The sequence below is a fragment of the Euphorbia lathyris genome, chromosome 9 (assembly GCF_963576675.1).
Source record: "Euphorbia lathyris chromosome 9, ddEupLath1.1, whole genome shotgun sequence".
Lineage (NCBI taxonomy): Eukaryota > Viridiplantae > Streptophyta > Magnoliopsida > Malpighiales > Euphorbiaceae > Euphorbia > Euphorbia lathyris.
The window spans coordinates 15,821,891-15,830,363 of record NC_088918.1 but is presented as its reverse complement, the minus strand read 5'-3'; positions in this window follow the sequence as shown (position 1 = coordinate 15,830,363).

Below are 8,473 nucleotides of genomic sequence, written 5' to 3'. Positions count from 1 at the left end.
AAAATTAATTTAATAACGTTGCATACGGCTAGAAGCAATAAGAACCTAATGGGTCACACATAAGACTTGGAACCTAAAAGAGAGATAGATGTTAATTAATTGATGGAAGCTCAATTGAGCCCAATAAGGCCCATGGACCAAGGGGGGGTCGAAATTCATGTAATTAAATACATGAATAATTAATTTGATTTTGTTATTCCTAATTAGATTAGGATTATGAATTAAATTAATTAAGAGATAAATAAGTTAGGAGTTTTAATTAGATTAAAATACTCTTATTATTATCCAATAAGGTTATTATTATTATCCTTAATATATTAGATATATAGTGAGATAATAATTAGGAATTCTATTCCGAATTGAATTCCTATTCAGTAACCTAATTCTATCTAACTAGGGATTAGATACAAGAGATTATAAATACCCCTCCCCCTTGAGATTTTCGAAATCTAACAAGCCATTCCCCTAATTGAGATTTTCGAAATCTACCTAGTGCAAGAGAGAGAAAATTCGACACCCCTAGTTCGAGGACGAGATTTCTCTACGGCTTCCTTCCGATCAATTGATTTCATCTATTTCTTTTATCCTTGATCTTGTGTTGATTAGTTAGAGGCAATCTACTTTGGTTGCTATTCAACGGTTGATTCTAAATTAATCTTCCCGTGTTTTATTTCGTGTTTGGGAACTCGGAGAAGAGTTGTGGGCACTTCATTAACAACGGTAGATTGATCATCAAGAGGTAATTCTTCTTATCATTCTTTATATGAAATAACGATTAACGGATCCTATGGTTAAATGGAAATAGGTTAAAAAATTTATATTTCCGCTGCTATACCTTAGCCTAATTTCCAACAGTGGTATCAGAGCCATCGTTAAATCCGTTATTTCATATATGAAAATTTAGAAGTTTTCAATAGGATTGAATAAATATTTATAGTTAGGATTAATTAACAAATTGTTTTGATTAATTAATTCTAAAGATAAATAATTTTTAATTAATTGTTAATTAAAATAGATTATGCGTATGTTCCTAATTATTTTGGTTGATAATCATTATAATGAAACCTATTAGTTTTATAGTTAGATTGATAAAATCAGTTTTATTAATTCTAAAGATAAAACGGAAATCTATATTAGTTTTTCCTATTTTCTGAAAATCGTTTTAAAACCGTTTTAGAACTGATATATATATATTTAAAATTGTTTTAATAATAAAAAAAAATACGACAGCAGCCCGAGTCGCGCCTCGCGGCGCGACTGGCCGCTGTCGCGCGGCTGTTGCCTCGCGGCAGCAGCCGCGTGCGGCGCCTGGGCGCTGCTGCCGCAAGGCAGCGGCGTTCCAGCCGCCCTAGGGCTGCTGCCAATCGGCAGCAGCCCACTCTCGGGCCCGGCCCGAGACCCACTTGATTTTAAATTGTTTAAAATCTTTTTTTTATATATATTTAAATATATATGTTTCAGAAATTGATAGTTTTCTGTTTTGATTATCGAATGAAAATTTGTTTAAAAGTTTGTTTTACCAATTTGTAAATCAAAATGTTAAATGAATTAAAATCAAAATAATTGGAACGTGCATAATTAAAGTTTTGTATAGTTATATTAATCTAAAAATTAATATAAAAGATACGAAACTATTAGAAGTAAAATTGGATGAAAGTTAATTTGATAAGTTAATGTGATTAACATAAATATTACATAAGATAGTTATGTAATCAACCAATTAAATTTATTTAATTGAGTCTATGCATGTTTGAAGTTATGGAAATATTTGGACCCTCTTTTAGTCTTTTGGTATTTTTGAAATAGGGCCTGCGAGTCCTGCCTTTCTACTATCTATTGTAATTTCTCCTCTCATCTGATTCCCTTCAATTCAATTGAAGTTTTCTTTAGTAGTATAAAAATTAATATGTAATTTCAAGGCGCCATGGAGAAGACGGAGGACCTAAAGAGAAATATGTAATAGTTAGTATTTCCTTAGGTTTGCCCTTTTACGTCTCTGGCCCGACAGAATAATTTAGATGATATGTCCATAACGCCAATGTATGTGAATGTATGTGTCTGATATATGCTAAAGCAAATCAAGACTAAGTTAGATTATGAGACCTAAAATAAAATCCCTCATTAAAAAGTTAAGTAAATAAACAAGTTATTAAAATCGGTTGCCCCTCCCTAATATTATAATTCAGCCGGCAGTGCTGAGGGCCTTTGGTTTGTTGAGCAAACTCAAGCTCGGGGTCCTTTCGGTAACACCTGAATTATCGAAAATTACTTTTCATGAATATGTGGTAATACTTAAATTAGATTATGATAATTGGATGAGCAAACTCATGTTGTCATAAACTAATGGGCAAGATGGTTGGGATTAATGTGAATAGCATATTAGTTACTAATGTGGTTAGTAACCCAATAACCTAGGAATCACATTAAAGATGTGATTGATTACATGAATCTACCTAACGAATGAGACTAGCTTGTTGAGCAAACTCAAGGCGAAATCTCAGGAGTTAGGATCCTAGCTCACTAAAGGATTTGTGAAATTCTTCGAATTAATATGGAGGGCTATTAATTTGGCAAAATAGTGGGAGCAATCTAAAAGAAACTAAAAGGCCTATAATTTTAGATTGATATACTTTAAGCAAATGAATGACATACGTTTACTCTTTCTCACTCTCAGGTTTAATTAAACACACTCTTAAAATCATGACTAAAACCAATCTGCAAAACATTCTTACCGATAACAAATTGAATGATTCAAACTTCACCGACTGGTTTCGTAACCTCAAAATTGTTTTGAAGTTCCATAAGATAGGGTATGTACTTGATACAACGATACCCCCTATCCATGCTGATGATGCTCCCATTGAGGAAATTGATGCTTACCAGAAGCACAAGGCTGATGATGATCATGCCGGATGCATAATACTTGCATCGATGACACCAGAATTACAAAGCCAACATGAGGAAATGGATGTCTATTCCATCATCATGCACCTAAAGGAATTGTTTGGAAAACAAACCAGGTGCGAACGCTACGAGATATCCAAGTTGCTATATCGTTGTAGGATGCAAGAGGGCATATCTGTCATGACACATTGTGTCAAGATGATTGGCTACATTACCAAACTTTCTAGTATTGGATTTGCGATGGATAATGAATTAAGCATAGACTTAATTCTTCAATCCCTCCTAGAAAGTTATTCACAGTTCATTATGAACTATCAGATGAATGACTTGCAAACCTCTCTTGAAGAGCTTGCAAACATGCTCAAGTCAGTTGAGCCCAATATGAGGAAAGACAAAGCCATACCGGCTCTTGTCATTGAGGGATCAAAGAAGAGGAAAGGGAATTATCCCAATCCTAAATATCCCAAGAAAGGTAAGAAAGTCGTGCCCAACAAAGCTAAGGGAAAGGAAGTGAAGAAGCCCAAAGGAGAGTGCCACTTCTGTGGTAAAGACGGGCATTGAAAGAGGAACTGCAAGGAGTACCTAGCCTCCCTCAAGAAGGGAAATGGCGGTGCTTCAACATCTGGTATGTTTTATATTGAAATAAATACAGTTTCACAGTCTGAATCTTGGGTACTTGATACCGGATGTGGATCTCATATTTGTACAAATATGCAGGAGCTAAAATAGACTAAGGAACTAAAGAAAGAAAGCATAAACTTGCGAGTAGGAAATGGAGCAAGAGTTGCCGCCCTCACAATTGGAGATTATGTTTTAAATTTGCCCTCTGGGCTTGTAATAGAATTAAGGAACTGTTTGTACGTTCCGCAAATGTCTCGTAACATTATTTCTATTAGCCGTCTTGTTGACGACGGTTTTCATATTTCAATAAAAGACAAGAGTTGCAATTTTTATAAAGATTCGATCTTTTATTTTTCAGGAATATCACAAAATGGGATTTATGTGTTAGATGTCAAAATTCCTGTTTTTGCAATTGATACCAAAAGACATAAGCTAGATAATTCAACTTACTTGTGGCATTGTCGTTTAGGCCATATAAACAAGAGACGCATGCTGAAGCTACATTCAGATGGGCTTATAGATCCAATCGATCCCGAATCATTGGAAACATGCGAATCATGTTTAAAAGGTAAAATGACAAAGACACCCTTTAGCAATAAAGGTGAGCGTGTATCAGACACTCTAGGACTCATTCATTCAGATGTATGCGGTCCTATGTCAGTCCAAGCAAGAGGAGGATTCAGATTCTTCATAAGCTTCATAGATGACCATACCCGATATGGTTACATCTACTTGATGAAGCACAAATCAGAAGCTTTTGAGAAATTCAAATGCTTCAAAAATGAAGTAGAAAATCAATTAGGAAAGAAAATAAAGATGCTTCGATCTGATCGAGGTGGCGAATATCTTTCAGATGATTTTCTGAATTATCTAACTGAATGTGGGATATGCTCACAATGGACACCTCCCTATACACCACAACACAATGGTGTATCCGAGAGGAGAAACCGTACCCTACTAGATATGGTACGATCCATAATGAGCATGGCCTTACTTCCAAAGACATTCTGGGGTTATGCCTTAGAAACTGCCCTCTTCACCCTAAATCGAGTACCAACTAAATCCGCTAGTTCCACACCATATGAATTGTTCGTTGGTAGGAAACCCGTGTTCTCATTCATGAGAGTATGGGGTTGTTCAGCATTTGTCAAACGCATTGCGTCCGACAAACTAGATTCGAAATCTGATAAATGTTTCTTCATTGGATACCCTAAGGAAACTGTGGGATATTACTTCTATCATCCAGATGATCAGAAAGTGATAGTATCCAAACATGCAACCTTCTTAGAGAAAGAGTTTCTCGAAGAAACGCAAAAGGGAAGCATGATTGAACTTGACGAAGTTCAAGAAGAAGAAACACCGACTGAAACAACAAAGGCGGTTGAGGTACCCGAAGGAGTCCCATTAGATGAGACTCCAGTGCCACCTATTCGTAGATCACAAAGAGTTCGTGAACTCACAGTTAGATATGGTTTTCTAGTGGGAGATTATTATGAGGTTCCCGTGTTAGACGACGAACCCGAAAACTACGAAGAGGCTCTTACTAGTCCAGATTCTAAAGCATGGCTTGAGGCCATGGATTCTGAAATGGATTCCATGTATACTAACCAAGTGTGGACTTTGGTTGATCCACCCAAAGGGATAATACCCATTGGGTGCAGATGGATCTTCAAAAAGAAGACAGACGTGGATGGAAAGGTTAACACCTACAAAGCTAGGTTAGTAGCGAAAGGATATCGTCAGAAGCAAGGAATTGATTATGATGAAACTTTCTCTCCTGTGGCTATGTCCAAATCAATCAGAATCATGCTTGCAATTGCCGCTCACTTCGATTATGAGATTTGGCAAATGGATGTGAAAACAGCTTTCCTAAATGGAAACCTGCTTGAGGATGTATATATGATGCAGCCTGAAGGTTTCATATCGAAGGATGCAAATAAAGTTTGCAAACTTCAGAGATCCATTTATGGACTCAAGCAAGCATCAAGAAGCTGGAATAAGCGTTTTGACGAAACCATAAAACAATTTGGTTTCGAACAAAATTGCGAAGAAGCTTGCATTTACAAGAAAGCAAGTGGGAGCTCTATAACATTTCTCATACTATATGTGGACGATATATTATTAATGGGAAATGACATTGCTCTACTATAGTCGGTAAAAGTATGGTTATCTGGTAACTTCTCAATGAAAGACCTTGGTGAAGCAGCTTATATACTTGGTATAAAGATCTACAGAGATAGATCGAGAAGACTGCTTGGTCTTTCACAGGCTACATACATTGAAAATGTGCTAAATCGGTTTAGCATGCTTGAATCGAAACGAGGTAACTTACCCATGCTACATGGAGTAAAGTTAAACAATCATCAATGTCCTAAAACCGATGATGATAAAAGACGCATGGCTGTAGTCCCGTACGCCAGCGCAATCGGTTCGATTATGTATGCTATGCTATGCACTAGACCTGACGTAGCGTTCGCGTTATCTGTAACGAGTCGTTACCAAGGGAATCCGGAAGACGAGCATTGGATTACCGTCAAGAACATTCTTAAGTACTTGAGAAGAACTAAAGATATGTTCCTAGTGTACGGAGAAGGTGATCTGAAAATAGAAGGATTTTCAGACGCAAGTCATCTCACAGATGAGAATGATTTTAAATCCCAATCAGGATACCTGTTTATCTTGAATGGGGGCGCGGTCAGTTGGAAGAGTTCCAAGTAGGGAAGCATAGCTTTCTCTACGACCGAGTCAGAGTATATCGCAGCTGCGGAAGCAGCAAAGGAAGCGGTTTGGATAAGAAAGTTCATTACAGAACTTGGTGTGGTGCCTGACATTGTAAATCCCATTACACTGTATTGTGATAACAATGGAGCAATTGCGCAAGCAAAGGAACCACGGTCTCATAATGCGTCCAAGCATTACCTTAAGCGATACCACATCATTAGAGAGATTGTGGCTAGAGGAGATGTGAGAATAGAAAGAGTACCTACAGAGGACAACGTTGCAGATCCGTTGACAAAGCCTTCAACCCAGAGAGTACATGATCGTCATTTAACTTCTACTGGGATAAGTTTTAGAAACAATTGGCTTTAGTCCAAGTGGGAGTATGTTGGGGTTTAGTGTCCTATAGACAATTGTTCTAGGATACAAACTTAATGTAAATGAATTGTTCTTTATATCATTTGTTTTAATGAGATATATGTTTTATAACTATATAAAGGCAATCCCTTTTAAGAACTAAATACAAGCATGAAGTGAGACAAAACTTTATAATAAACTGATAAACTTAAAACCACCCCAAGTCAAGTGATATGTTTGGGATTGATATATCACTGTTGAGACTTGTATGTAACAATGTCTTCTGTCCGACAGAAAGCTGATCTCACAAGCTTCATATATGCAGATATCTGGACAGTTACATATATCCGATGAAAAGTTGTTCATTAGGATTGGGGATCCGATTTGAGATAACAGGATGGGTAGATTCATCCTTGTCACCTATTCATCTCATTGGTATTAATAGGTATAACTAATCCTCAGACTCAAAGGAATATTAATTGGTATTCTGGATTACGGAATGTGACGCTTTGACTCTGGTGTAACACGATCCTTAACAGAGATGACTCTGGGGTGTGAACAGTAGACGTTGGGTATCACAGGAAGTGATTGCAGGATCGTTATATATTGGATTGAGCATTTATCACTCCCGATAAATGGGAGATACATCCAAGGATCGCTTGTGGAAGACTCGACTCTAAATCCTTGCAAGGTGATAGCTTAAGACTTGAAATACAGATTTCACTTAACCTATCCATTTGAGTTGACTCGGCCTGTACAAGTAAAACGAACGTCTCGCTATATGTGACTTGACATCACCCATAGTCATAAGATTCAGTTCAAGGATGTAGTTGATAAAGGATCGAATTATACTGTAACTAATACGGAAAGGTTAACGACAAAATCAACCTGTCTTCTTATAGCTCTGGGGGAATGATTACGGACTTGCTAATCACATACTCTGTACATCATTCCGTTATACAAAGATTAAATATAATTCTTTGAAAATTAATTTAATAACGTTGCATACGGCTAGAAGCAATAAGAACCTAATGGGTCACACATAAGACTTGGAACCTAAAAGAGAGATAGATGTTAATTAATTGATGGAAGCCCAATTGAGCCCAATAAGGCCCATGGACCAAGGGGGGGTCGAAATTCATGTAATTAAATACATGAATAATTAATTTGATTTTGTTATTCCTAATTAGATTAGGATTATGAATTAAATTAATTAAGAGATAAATAAGTTAGGAGTTTTAATTAGATTAAAATACTCCTATTATTATCCAATAATGTTATTATTATTATCCTTAATATATTAGATATATAGTGAGATAATAATTAGGAATTCTATTCCGAATTGAATTCCTATTCAGTAACCTAATTCTATCTAACTAGGGATTAGATACAAGAGATTATAAATATCCCTCCCCCTTGAGATTTTCGAAATCTAACAAGCCATTCCCCTAATTGAGATTTTCGAAATCTACCTAGTGCAAGAGAGAGAAAATTCGACACCCCTAGTTCGAGGACGAGATTTCTCTACGGCTTCCTTCCGATCAATTGATTTCATCTATTTCTTTTATCCTTGATCTTGTGTTGATTAGTTAGAGGCAATCTACTTTGGTTGCTATTCAACGGTTGATTCTAAATTAATCTTCCCGTGTTTTATTTCGTGTTTGGGAACTCGGAGAAGAGTTGTGGGCACTTCATTAACAACGGTAGATTGATCATCAAGAGGTAATTCTTCTTATCCTTCTTTATATGAAATAACGATTAACGGATCCTATGGTTAAATGGAAATAGGTTAAAAAATTTATATTTCCGCTGCTATACCTTAGCCTAATTTCCAACAGTTTTCTATCAACTCCTTTTATGTTTGAAATTCTGT